Source organism: Myotis nattereri (genome assembly GCF_964212035.1).
Source record: "Myotis nattereri genome assembly, chromosome: 13".
NCBI lineage: Eukaryota > Metazoa > Chordata > Mammalia > Chiroptera > Vespertilionidae > Myotis > Myotis nattereri.
In genome coordinates, this window is record NC_138088.1 from 58463451 (window position 1) to 58478194 (window position 14744).

The following is a 14744-nucleotide window of genomic DNA, read 5'->3' on the forward strand; positions in this document are numbered from 1 at the left end:
CAGTGACGGGGAGGTGGCACTTTCGGAAAACAGCTCACCTTCTAGGTGTCTCTCTGCACACAGTGTGTTGGGGCAGAAGAGTTACTGATCATTTTTTAAACACCAGGCACTTGGCACAGGCTGTCTCCTGCTGCTTTCCTGCCAAGCCTCTCCGTGTGTGCAAACACCACCTGCCTTCCGAGACCGCCGCCGGGCTCGCTGCAACTGCAAACCTGTCCCCCCGCCAAGCACTTCTCCTCTGCCCAGAGCAGAAACGGGGGGCTGCGTGGGTTTCTCCCAGCCCCACCATGAGCAACTGAATCTATTTTTTTCCAATAAGACCCATTTAAAGTGTTGCTTCATCCAAATATGCTAAGGTTGAGGGTTCCATCCCCGATCAGAGCACGTACAAGAAACCAGAGGTTGCCAACCGGTGGCCCACAGACCACCGATGGCCCATGAGGTCTGAAAGGTTGGCGATCACTGCAAGAAACAACCAATGAATGCATAAATAAGTGGAATAGTAAGTTGATGCCTTTCTCTCTTCCTCTCAAATCAAAAATATTAAAATCGAAAATAAATGAAATGCTAGGAAGGTTGCCCATGCAGCTATGTCATAGAATTGACCCATTCCACCGTGAGGTTTTCATCCATACACAGGCCTGCTGCACCATAGCTGCTTAATAAACGCATTCTCCTCCAATAAAAAAGAGGCACAAATGTCAAAATGTGGACTCTGTGTCCCCAAAGGAAACTTCCTCCCTCCCCATGCCCAGGGCAGGGTCATCCTGACATAAGTTCAGGGCAGAGAGAGACAGCAGCCAGGCTGTCCTGGCTGCTCACGGCTTATGAAACATGGAACTCTCTGGAAAGGCCTCCTGTCCACAGAGTCCGAGTTGTCCTCCACAGTGGAAGCACCGGCTACCAGCCTTGGGTAGTTTTCCGATGGCACCAATGGTTTCACCGGCGCCTTCCCATGATTCTCCACCAGCAGAGACGCACTCGCCCACCAGCTGGCCAGGCTGGGGCTCTATGTCGGAGCCAGTGCCAGCGGCCCAGCTCCCTGGCCCATGTGGGCTCCCACCTGTGACCCCTGCTTCATTAGCACAGAGCTTTTGCCCCCTGAGCCAACGAGGCTGCCGAAATATAAACCAGCTGCCTTCTCCCAGTTCCGCATTCCAGGAGCAGAGGTGCTGATGAGCAGGGCCATGGCCAGAGTGCAGTGGGGAAGCCACAGATTTGGGGGAGCCACAGATTTGGGGAAGCCACAGATTTGGGGGAGCCACAGATTTGGGGGAGCCACAGATTGGCCCATCTACCTCTGGACAATGGTGATGGCGATCCTGATGCTTTTTATGCAAAACTCATCCACCTAACGGGCCCCTCTGGTGCCCCCGCTGCCCCACCAGCATTTCCAGGCTTCTCAGTCTCCCCAGGTCCTCACACCTATGCACACCCCCCAGGTCCTCACACCTATGCACACCCCCCAGGTCCTCACACCTATGCACACCCCCCAGGTCCTCACACCTATGCACGCCCCCCAGGTCCTCACCCCCATGCACACCCCCCAGGTCCTCACACCTATGCACACCCCACAGGTCCTCACACCTATGCACACCCCACAGGTCCTCACCCCCATGCATGCCCCCCAGGTCCTCACCCCCATGCACACACCCCAGGTCCTCACCCCTATGCACGCCCCCCAGGTCCTCACACCTATGCACACCCCACAGGTCCTCACCCCCATGCACACACCCCAGGTCCTCACACCTATGCACGCCCCCCAGGTCTTCACCCCTATGCACGCCCCCCAGGTCCTCACACCTATGCACACCCCCCAGGTCCTCACACCTATGCACACCCCCCAGGTCCTCACACCTATGCACGCCCCCCAGGTCTTCACCCCTATGCACGCCCCCCAGGTCCTCACACCTATGTACACCCCCCAGGTCCTCACACCTATGCACACCCCACAGGTCCTCACACCTATGCACACCCCACAGGTCCTCACCCCCATGCACGCCCCCCAGGTCCTCACCCCCATGCACACACCCCAGGTCCTCACGCCCATGCACGCCCCCCAGGTCCTCACCCCTATGCACGCCCCCCAGGTCCTCACACCTATGCACACCCCCCAGGTCCTCACACCTATGCACACCCCCCAGGTCCTCACCCCCATGCACACACCCCAGGTCCTCACGCCCATGCACGCCCCCCAAGTCCTCACACCCACTAGGTTCTCACCTCATACACGTCACTCACAAACTCATCCACCCATAGACTTATTCTTACTGGCTCCAGGACCTGAAAACAAGATGGCGCCCCACCAACCCCAACACCCTCGTGCATTTAAAGAAGTAATAGCCCAGCCGGTGTGGCTCGTGGTTGAGCGTAGACCTATGAACCAGGAGGTCACGGCTTAATTCCTGGTCAGGGCACATGCTTAGGTTGCAGGCTCGATCACCAGCAGAAAGCATGCAGGAGGCAGCTGATCAATGATTCTCTCTCATCATTAATGTTTCTCTCTCTGTCTCCCTCTCCCTTCCTCTCTGAAATCAATAAAAATATATTAAAATTTTAAAAATAAAGAAAGAATAAGCATGCAAATCAATAAAAATATATTAAAGTTTTAAAAGGAAAGAAAGAAATAAGCATGTGCATGCTAAAATTAATACACTGCTCCCAGGCATCCTGACTGTGGAAGGGGGCGGAGCTGCTCCGAGCTGCAGGTTTGCTGCGGTGCCCAGCTGTGCCGATGCCCTGAGCCTGGGCTGCTCTGCCATGGTTGCCATGCCACACCCCCACTCCTGCCACACCGGAGGGTTTGCAGAGCCCACACTGACCACCTGCTCCCGGCCCCTCTGGTCACAGTGTCCCCTCTGCCTGGTGTCCTCTATCCCAGAGCCGTCTGTCTGATTCCTCCCCACGGGCCAGAGTCCTCCTTGCTTCTGCAACCACATTTCTTTTGAACTTGTGACCTTGATCTCCCTGGGAGTGGAACTTGTGACCTTGATCTCCCTGGGAGTGAGTATTTTCAACCTCATCGCATCGCCGCTCTATGGGCTTCATCTGCGTGGTGAGGCGGAGGCCGGCCGGCAATCCCATTTTTCTGAGCGGCGCCACGCAATCATCATTCATCTTAGAAACTGGCGCCGTCCTCCCCGTGCATTCATGAGGAGGGTGGGCGTCCACTCCAATGAGAGTCGGAATCTGAAAGAAAGATTCTGTAAGGAGAGAGCCACCTCCTTCTCCACATCCCGAAGCTAATAGGGACGGAAGATGGAGAGGATGTGTTCTCCGGAAGCAGAGGCTGGGCCCACCGGCATTGAAATGCATGAGGTGAAATACCCCGAAAATGTAAGCTCAGAATTTCATCCTGTAATGAAACAAAGACCGAGAGCAGAGGGCGATGGTAATCGCCTACGTAGGGATCAAGAGCATATTGCATTTCTATGTAAAACAAACTGACTTCTCACAACTCGCAGAGAAATTAGAATTACTCATTCATAACTGCACAGATGAGCTGCACCTCTAACATCGGACTAATCCCTCTTTCCATCACCACTGGGAAGCCAGGACTCGTCAGGCTCTGTTCTGTGGGGACCTCTGCGCTCCTCAGAGGGAGGAGAGGGATGGCTTCAGCCTCTTTTCTTAAGCGTGTCATCAATAACTCCAGGTCGAGGCGGCGCACCCCCGGGCGCGGCAGAGAACCCGCCTGCACTCCCTTGCACGCCAGTCCCCTCCAGAGCGGAAGGCCAGCGTGAACCAGAGACCAAGGGCGTAGCATCCCGAGGACAGGAGTTAACTTCCGATGAAGGCTGCTGGTTTAGAACGGACTATCTTTTGTAGCAACGATGTTTATTTTGTAATTTTAGGCACAAGAACAGACTTCTTAAAAAATGTCGGGCTCCAACTACACAGAATGTCCTTCTGGGGTGTGATGAGAAGAATTGTGTCCCCAAATATGTTGAGGTCCTGAGCTCCGGTGCCTGTGAATGTGACCTTATTGGGGGACAGGGTCTTTGCAGAGGCCCAAGTGAAGATGAGGTCATCGGGGTGGGCTCTCATCCAATGTGACCAGTGTCCTTATAAAAAGGGGATATTGGGACACAGAGATAGACACACACAGAGGGAAGATAGTGTGAAGACATCCACCTACATGCCGAGGAGCACCTGGGGCCACCAGAAGCCAGGAGAAGGGCCTGGCACAGGTTCTCCCTCACCCTGCTGACATCTTGATCCAGGACTTCTGGCCTCCAGAACTGTGAGGCAACACATGCCTATTGGAGAAGCCCCCGTCTGTGGAATTTGTTACGCAGCAGAGCTGACTCATACAAGGTGTTTGAACCATGTGCCCCCATCACTGCTATGCCTTTGGAAGATCATGTTGGCTCTGTTGTCTGTGTGCTCGTCCTTCTCCCGCCTCCTCAAGGCCCTGAACATCATGGGAGCGGTTACATTAGGGGATTGGTCTTCGGAGACTGAATAGACAAGTGGACAATAGCCAAACCCCCTATGAAAACAGAACTCTGGCCCACAGCCGTGGCAGGGACAAGTCAGGCAGTGAGCAGCCTAGCTCCCCCAGGCTGATGGCCTCCATCAGGGAACACCTGATTGCTCCCCTTTTCCCAGGACAAATCTTTCCCACCCCTCCGTCTGCCTTTGAGGCTCTGCCTAACGCAGGGGAAGGTGCTGAGCCCAGAGTCTGGGTTCTCACGTGGAGGGTCCTTGTTTACTTCCGATGTCTGTCTCCCATGTCACGTCGTGAGCTCCACCAGGGGCAGCTCCGTGCCTGGCACATGATGGCTTTCGGGAAGTATTTGTTGGACGGTGACAAAGTTGGTCGGTGCTGTCATGGCAACAAATACATATCTGTTGAACAAATGAATGGTTGTTCCTACAACTCTCAAAGAATCCGAAACGCGACCGTGACATGGTGACTAAGGCTGGAATGCTTTGGGCAGCGCTAGGCTTTGGTCAAACGGGGGAAATGGCCGATGGTGAGTTTCCAGTTTCCAATACAACGGGCATTATTCTTCCAGCTTGTTTATTGTGGTAGTTTTCAAAGTACAAGACATTTGCTTTCTCCTGAATATGCAGACGCTTCAGAAGGGACCCACAGGACCAACTAGCCCCCGGGGAGATGCGCTGTCGCGCGCTCATATCACACTCCACGGAGGCTCTCCATCAGTTACATAATTTATGTGCTTCTGCATAATTTGGCCTCTTTTTATGTTTCCTATGTGTTTGCGAGGGGCTCTAGCAGTCCGTTTCCAACCATCACAGACACAGCGAGTGCGTGTCATTCCTGCGCCCGGCCTGCCTTCCACCCAGGGCAGTGCCGCCCGAGCCTCGGAGCCCAGAGCCCTCGGGAGACGGGGGCCTCCCAGGCTCCCAACATCAAAGCGTGAAGCTGGAGAGTTCAGGGCGCGTCCAGGAGCCAACGGAACCTCATCCACTTGCGCATCCTCCTGGGCATCCGCTGGGGCCTCTGATGGACGGCGCTGGCACTTTAAAGCTCTTTAAACTGTTTATAATCCTCACTGTGGTTTTGAAACGGAAAAATGATGCCAAAATTAATGGCTTTGTAAAGCTTTGATGTGCGTGGGTTGCATGCAAATTTCCCGAAAATGGAGAACGTCCTGGTGGAGGGGACAGGTAAGTCGTCTACGACGCTGCGAGGACTTTGATTTTTCTTTGCCATCTCTCCTGTGCTCTCTCTGCTGCTCACGTGTCTTCCTAGTGCAGCTGTTAGATGTGGAATAGAGGTGCCTCGTGGAGCGAGTGGTGGCCCCACGTGGACGTGGCCTGGGGCCTGAGCCAGCTGTGTCAGCAGGCCAGGCCTCCGACCAGCCTCACCGGGACCCAGACCTGCTGACAGTGTGCCCTCGCCTCCTTTTTCATGAAGAAATAGTGATATGGCCCGGCCAGCGTGGCTCAGGCCTATGAACCAGGCCATGAGTGTCGGCCTATGAACCAGGAGGTCATGGTTCAGTTCCGGTCAGGGCACATGCCTGGTTTGCAGGCTCAATCCCAGGTAGGAGGTGTGCAGGAGGCATCTGATGTTTCTCTCTCTCTCTCTCTCTCCCCCCTTCTCTCCCTTCCTCTCTGAAATCAATAAAAATATTTTTTACAAAACAAAAAGAAGTAGTGATATGCATCTAGCACTGCACACAACTCCCTTCTGGGCCAAAATACGAAGGGAGGGGGAAGCTTCAGTGGCTTCAGAAATCACTGCACCATTTTCCCCATTTTTATGGAGAAAGAGGCAGAGGCGCCCCCTCAAGGTCACGCGTGGAGGAGGGGTCATCTGGAGAACTCCCTGGTCTGGAGTCACTTTCTGACTCTCAGTCTGGATCAATCCGGGGAGAAAAGCGCAGAGGGGAGGGTTCATGGACCGGCCCATCAGCCGCCAGCCTGGGGCACGCACTTCTAGAAAGCAGCCGCGGAGGAGAGGGTGCTGCCCGGGGGCTGGAGCAAAGCAACGACCTCAGGCCTCGTCAGGTGCCTGTGAAGATCATTCACTCGCCGTCGGTCCTCCATATCAGTCGGGGACCCTCTGAGCAGCACAACATGACCACCAAGACCACCTGGAACCATCCACCCCCACCCACCCATCTGCCTCCTCATCACAAAGACACACCAGCAGCCAACTGAGAGGGGCCAGACGGAAGGTTCCGGAAAAGAGTGGTCCGGCAGCTAAGACTCCAGGAGAAACGTTTCCCAAGCCTCCTCAGCGGACACGAGGACTCCCCGCGAGAACACAGTGAGGACTCACAGGTGGGAAGCGGAGTTCGCGGGGTTTAAAGGGGAACATTGATTTTCAAAATGCAGAATTTCTACAGATAAACATCAACCTCTGTGAGAGCCAGCCTGACCCGATGGAACAGACAGGGTCAGGCACCCAAAGGAGAAGGGATCCGCCTCGTCCCACCCAAAGCGAAGCCAAAGATAGTCGGGGAGAGGGAACGCCCACGCCGCATCATTCACGTCCTGCGTGTGAAGATCACGCCCGAAACCAGAGCCTGGGCACGAGGAAGCTGACCACGGACCTGACCCATTCAGTGCTTTGCTCTATCGGGTTCCACGCGGCGGCGGCGCAGACGTGTGAGCCATGGGTCTTGGGCGCCTCTGGGCGTTTCCTGGGTGGGTTTCTTGGCTCCTCTGCAGGGTCCTCGGAGGCCCCATGCTGAGGCTTGCCCGCCAACCGGCCCTCAGGACGGGGCTCGCTGCAAGGACCGCAATGCAAGCAAATCGTGTGAGCGCTCTGGTCAGGCAGCTGCCGCCACGTGGCTGAGATGGTTTCTGTCACGTCTTGGAAGGAAAGGATCAGACGCTCTGCAGTCCATGGGGTCGCTGGCACCACCACAAGCTCCTGATGGGAAGAGGGGGTGCCCTGGGTCCAGCCATGCACCCGACTCTCCGCCTTCTCTCCCCCCAGGGCTGGACAGCCGGCCACCGTCTCCCTTCCCGGCCAGCCACCTCTCTTTGCAAATAGATCTCTTTCCCTAGAACTCAAACTTGCCTGGACATTTGCCAGCTCCCAGCTGGTCAGAGTGGAAGGGCTAGAAGGACACCCTCTTCTCCCCAAACTTCCTGGACAAGTCACCAGATGTCTGGCAGGACTTCCGAAGACACCCCCCATGAGGGTCCCCTGTGCCGAGCCCACAGCCTGGCCCGGCAGGAACCCAGGCCCTGGGACAACGTAAAGCATTAAGGCTTTGGGCCCTGGCTGGTTTGGCTCAGTGGATAGAGTGTCAGGTTCGATTCTAGTCAAGGACACATGGCTGGGTTGCAGGCTCAATCCCCAGTAGGAGGAAGTGCAGGAGGCAGCTGATCAATGATTCCCTCTCATCATTGATATTTCCATCTCTCTCTCCCTCTCCCTTCCTCTCTGAAATAATAAAAATATATTTTTTTAAAAAGAATTAAGTCCTTTGTGGAGGAGGGAGACCCGTGGCTTCTCCTGCCTTTTATTTACTGTCATTAAGATGTTTAACTCACGCACTTCACAGAGGCGTGGAACATGTAGCTGAGGAAATAAGGAATATGTTTTATTAAAAAGTGGAGACGCACTTGAAAAAAACGGGAGGTTCATTAATCACTCAGGTCTCTAGTTACATAAACGCATGCAGACAGATGCTCTAAATGGTTTCAAAACAACCAGCGAAATATCCAGTTCCCCCCACCTTCCCTCCCAGGGTCTCCTTGGGGAGCGGTTGGAGCATTTGCTCCACGGACTGTGAGCCTGGAAGGTGTTGTGAGCCAGACATGGACATGCCCGTGATGCTTTGTGCATGTCCTAAACGCACATGCTAGGATCGCCATCAATCTGACAACAGTAGAGTCCTGTGCAATGAGATGAATGGTTTGAAATCGTAATTCTCGTCATCGTGTCCAAGGCCAGGGGTTCACAGATATATTCCAGGGAGAATTTTTAATTTTTTCTCTGTTGTCCTTTGGCTGAAAGTCTAAACAAATTATTTGTGTGATATAAAAGCCTCTTTCCTGGCAGTGATTTCCCAACAAAAGCCTTGTCTATGGAATACCATTTCAGCTTCTGACGGGACTGTCTCTTTCCAGGCCTGTGGGATCCCCGGGGGGTTCTCAAATACACTTGTGGGAGTTTCCCTCGGCTCCTTTCCTTCTAGAAACATAATTGGATTCTGATGCCACAACTTAAAGGAATAACATGCTTCGAGTCAGCAGACCCCTCATGCCTCTGACATCCTATTTGTCTCCTTTTGACAAAAAGGAGCATTTACTCACCCACACAAGGGCTGATACCGGGTATTTAGTTATTCAACGTATTTAAATGACAACACTTGACATGTGTGTCCTGGGATCTGTGCTGGACAGACTCCAGGTGGCCCACAACCCCACTCCTTGGCATTCAGACCCTCATGCATTGTACCCCATCCCGCCATGCCCTCGGATATGGGGATCCTGTGACTTCTAACCAAATGAACCTAGGACAGGGGTGGGATGCATGAGATTACACACACACGACTACACACACACGATTACACACACAGTTATGTGTACATGATTATGTTGCATATGATTGTAACACCTGTCTCGCTAGGACACGCACCCCTCTGCCCTGGGTGTGGCTCAGAGCCACCTGCCTCCTCCTCTGTTCTGTGGAGAGCATGCCTCCTTCTCCTCGGTTCTGGAAGACCTGCTCCATTCATCGCTAGCAGCCGCTGACCCAAGGAAAGGTGATGTTAAAGAGCTTGTACAAGAACTACATGTGGTATCCAGGACATTGTTAAAGTAAACACTCGTTTTCGGTTTAAACACATTTTATCTTAAGCTGATTATATTCAATGAAATTCTGAAGCTGTCAGACACGTGAGATCATACATGAGCTCAGTAGCGCTATCCTATTTATCATCTCCCTAAACACAGTAAATATTTTTAAATAAACCCAAGTAGGTTCAACAAACAGGGGTTCCTATTTCTCTGTAAAAACACCTGTTCTCGGAATACTGAATGGAGAGCTCTCTGCTGGGATGACGAGGGATTTGTATCGATGGGATGGACTTATGTCCAAGTGGCTCCTTGGAGAGGCCAGGTGGACTCTGGCGTGGGCCCTGGGGAGGACTGCCCATGCCATCATGGGTGATGTGGCGCGGAGTCCCCGTGGATCCGGGGGACACTGCCCCAGCCCCGCACACTGGAATTGGCAGTGATGACCACGGAGTGATGAGGTGCTGCCCCCCGACTTGCTCCCATGGAGATGAGTCATTGCAGATGGCGGGGGTGGCTCTACGTCTCAGTGGAGGCATCTGTTCCTGGGGAGTGACAATGCTTCCGTGGAAGAGGACATGCGTGAGCAGGAGCATGGCCTGTTTCAAGGGGAACCGTGATTACGTATCCAGGCCACACCCTCAGTTACCTCAGCTTCTGTTCTTCCCAGTGCACAGCCCAGGGCACTGTTTATCCAGCGAAGCAGGGAAGGGACACATCGGTCCAGAGTCGCCTGGGATATGGACCTTTCATAACAAGTGCTCCTCAAAATCCTATTTTTGACGGCTGCGTAATATTCCATTATGATGACATGATTCCCTTGGTTGGTGTGGTTGTGTGTGTGGTTTTTTAACCCTCATCCAATGATATTTTTCCATTGATTTTTATGAAGAGTGGAAGGAAGGTAGAGAGGGAGGGATGGAGGGAGGGAGAGAGGGATAGAGGGAGAGAGGGAGGGAGAGAAACATTGATGTGAAGAGAGACATCAATTAGTTGTGTCCCAACCAGGGCCAGGGATCCAGCCTGCAACCAAGGTACATGCCCTTGACCAGAATTGAATCCAAGACCCTTCAGTCCACAGGCCGACGCTCTACCCAGTGAGCCAAACCAGCCAGGGTGAAACGATTCCCTGGTTACTGGACACTTAGGTTGTTTCCTTTGGTGGGGGTTATATAACGAACCTCTGTTTTGTATATCATTCTTGACATTTCCATTCAGTTCCCCGAGTGAGAGCTGCCATGGTGCGTTAGGGACCGACCCTTTTCCTAGGAGGGCTCCCCGAGCAGGAAACCTTGAGTGAAACAGTAAGACGCATCCACCCAACAGCTCTCAGAAAGCAGGTGACGAGGTCCCAGCCACAGCCGGCGGGAGCCTGGCTCCGCCCCAGCGCTTCAGAAGCGATGACATTCGGAACTTTTTACCTTTTTAAGATCCTCTTCCAAGCGAACGCTCACAGGCTTTGTCACCGTCTGTGTCCGCCCTCAGCCCAGCTCATCACGATGCACAGACCGTGCGCCCTGGGCCCTGAGACAGAACACGCTGCGTGCTCGCTCCTGGAAGCGTGGTCCTGAGCCAGTAATAAATGGTGCGGGGAGGGGACCCGAGTCTTGTAATTGATTATTTAGTGCAAAAGAGGAAGAAAATGATCACAGGTGGTGACGGCAGATGTGACGGCCCGGGATGCTTGGCAGAGGGCGGCGCACGCTGCTTCCCGGCACGCCAGCGCCGCGATGTCGGCTGTCCGACCGCCACTCTTTGTCCCCCGCCTCGAAAGGCATCGGGTCTCTTTTTATCCTCCCCACGTCCTTCCTCCCTCTTTTCTAACCACTCACCTCGGTGACATCCATAGCAGATGCTGTGTGAGAGGAGCTGCCTACGTGAGGCCGCGGAAATGCTCTCCGTAAGCAGTGCCAGCAATTAAACGTTTCCAAGCAGACTATCGCTGTCCTCGCTCGGAACGCAGGCAGGAGGACTTGAAAGGCAGCGGCGACGGAGAGCGAGGTTGGCGCGGGGCCCGAGTCCACCCTCGTTCTAGGCATCGATTCAAAGGGCTATTGCTCTTATTCTTAATTAGGGCACACTAATTACTTCCCAACTTCCTCTCTGCTTTCCACACCAGCCTCGTCTCCTCTCCTGGAGTTTCAAGGAGACTGGCTGACAGTCTAATTGGATCAGGAAGGGACCCTCCTAGAGAAGGCCCCCACCCAGCAGCCGGGCCCCCGCGTGACCCCACCAGGCCTCAGATCATCTCCTCCGTGTTGAGGTTGGGGGAGACGTTGGCTCCGGGAAAGAAAGTCAGAAATCGCTCGTGGGCCTCCAGCACATCAAAGACGGCTTCGTTTGCATGTCGCCTCCGCGAGGAGGGGCGTCATCAACAGCCCAACCGAGTTGAAAGGAGATGAACAGTCCACGCTGAGGCCCGAAGACGGTTGGGCTGTTCCGGGGAGGACGCCAGGCCGTCTACACCGCGGCGAAGCCACGGAATGGCAATGAAGTGTGTAGGCGCGGAGTCCCCGGCAGCCCGGTCCTCACTCACACTGCTAGGACTTTTCTCTCACCCAACGGCTCGCGCCGCCCCAACCAGATCTCTCTACCCGCAGCGAGCTTTTAGGGAGACAAGGGGGGTGGGGGAATGAAACTGTACACGTGCCTCCAGGAAAGTCAACTCTAAGAAAAAGAGAAATTCCAACCAATAACAAAAAATACAAACAGAATAACACGCACACACCGGACAGAGGGGAGGCACGAGGAGCGCACCCTCGCCAGCTGTACTGTTGGACGAATTCCTCTTCTTGGGTACATAGCTCACGTGCAGCAAAACCTTCAGGATAAGGGCATCGCGCCCAGCCAGTGTGGCTCAGGGGCTGAGCGTTGACCTATGAACCAGGAGGTCACAGTCTCATTCCTGGTGAGGGCATATGCCAGGGTTGTGGGCTCCATCCACAGTGTGGGGCGTGCAGGAGGCAGCTGATCCATGATTCCCTCTCATCATTCATGTTTCTCTCTCTCTCCCTCTGCTTTCCTCTCTGAAATCAATAAAAGTATACTTTAAAAAAAAGATAAGGTCACCGTTGTTCCCTTTCTGGCGAAAGAGCTGCACGAGGTCCAGGGAGCTCAGGGGGCTGGGAAGGGCCAGAGCCTCGCACTCCTGGTTTCAATGACAGGCTTGTCCCGCTGGACCACGCGCTGCCTCCCTGCGTGTCTAAACGCCGCCTTCCACGTGCTGCAGGCTCCATCTGTCCTCGTGCTCAGGGTAGGACCTGCTCCTTGAAGCCAGCTTCCGACGAGAGAGGTTGGTCCTGCTGAGTGCTGTGAGGTCACGGAACTGAAGCCATCGGTGTTCTCTGTGGCCACAGCCAAGCCTTCCACACATGTGCTGCCACCGATCCACAGCACAGGATGAGTGGGTGCGAACCCAGAGTGCAGTCCTCCATCACCAGGGCCACCCCAGCCCACCAGCCCGAGGTGAGGAGCGTACTTTTGGCACTCAATGTTTAACTACGGTCATCAAACATGAGAGATAGGAGAGACCACAGTGACCAACAACCGTCCGCCCGCCTTCTAACACATGCACATCAGGTACAACGCTTCTGAATGCAACAGCAGAACGCACAATGAAAACTGGCTGAAGCCCAGATCCAAGAATGACTGTCTCATGCGGCCAAGGTGCATCTGGTTGGTCCAGGGCTTGGCCGAGGCGCCCAGGACACCTCTCTCGGGCCTTCTTCCCTGGGTCGGCTTGATTCCCAGCTTCCCCGCAGGGTCCCAGTCAGCTCAGGGCTACAACCTCAGAACACAGAGCACCTTGGTCTCTGCTCACACCTGCCCAGCGTCCCCTGACTGAACCTTGCTGGCCCTCATTGATCTGATTGTGTCCTGACCTTATCCTTAAACTACGTCCTGCATCCAGGGAGGTCAGAGGTGCTGTCTGGCTTAGCTTGAGGCAGAAGGTTCACCCACATACATTGACTGAGCATTGGGGGGGGGGGGTGTATTCACTCAGAGGAGGTGTGAGGTGTGGTGACCAGAGAGGGGATAAAGGTGGACTGGGACGCAAAAGCAAAGGACGCGAGAAGGGTGTTTGCAGTTGCAAGTCACACGGAGCTGGAGCCAGAGCAGGAATTCAAGCCAAAGCAAGTTCCAATCATGGCAAGGCATGGCGGTACCTTCACCTTCACTCACAGTGACGGTGGCAGGTAAGCACGCGTGTGCTGCACAAAATCGGAAGCCCCAGAACTTGTGTGTGGGTCCCACGGCCACAGGAGGCGGCACTGTTAGCCGTCAGGCCCCAAGGGCTGCGGCTTTGAGGAGCCATCACAGGATGGAGAAACCGCTGCCTGAGCCGGAGCCGAGACGGCCGTCCCTCTCTGCTTCACAAAGGCATGGCTTCCAGGCCACTCCTCATAGCCCTCTTTTCTGGAACAGTATGTGAACTCTCTTGACATTTTTGTTTTCCATTTGTCATCTCCAAAAACGAGTTAGTCCTGCGCGTACTTCCTGAAGATCCCTTTATCATTCAAGGCCCATTTGCTCCCGCCCTCCTTGCTCCCTCTCCATGCAGCAGGGCTCCCTCTGCACCTGCGGCAGCAGGCACTGTGCTGGGCACCGGGGATCCCGGCTGGGCAAGCACCCACCCGACCTTCAGGGAGTCGCGCCACAGTGAAGGCTGCACTGCCAGCTGCTCTGTGATTTGAGACAAGAGGGATGTCCGTTTGCTCCTTCTGGTCCGAATGACCTCTGATGAGTGGGTGGAACAGCTGAAGCTTTTAGTGCAGCAAATGGACAGACAGCACAATAAATGCCCCATAACTCGGACTCACTCTGCAGGTATCGGGTTCATGCTGCTGGGGGGTCACCAGGTGCTACTACAAGCTCTAAGGGAAACTACACTTTATGCAAACCTGTGCTGCAAAGCTTCCTTTTGCCTGTCCGGTACCACCATGCTCCTCCCTTCTCCATCCATCTGCCCAAGGAGGTGGGCTTAGGCGGGTCTCCATAATGGGGTCTACCACTGGCTCCTGGTTGGGCTCATCCGTGGGGTCGTGGGAAGGCGATCAGAGGGAGCAGGGCCAAGAGAGTGAGGTGAGGACCTGTTTTCCCTCCCAGCCAGGTCTCAGGGGTAGGCTGGTCTCCCCCGATGGCCACACTGTCTGTGAGGAGGTTCTCACCACACAACTGTCTTCTTCCGATCACGTGACTGCTCCCTTCCACCTGCCTTCAGACCGAGCAATGGTGCTGCATTAGCCTACGTGGTTTCCTACACTTCCCTCACATCTCTGCAACTAGTCTCTTTATTAACTTCTCCAATTACTCGGTTTGAATGTGCAACCTATTTCCTTCTAGGACCCTGACTGAGAAGCCCAGCTTAGCCAAATTTCCTTCAAGTACCTTCTAGATATAGTTGGTCATCTGATAAAGGCGCCTCGTGTCATTTCCACACTTAGTGTCTGATGTCTGCTGGTTGCCCCGAACCACACACACACACACACACACACACACACACACACACACAC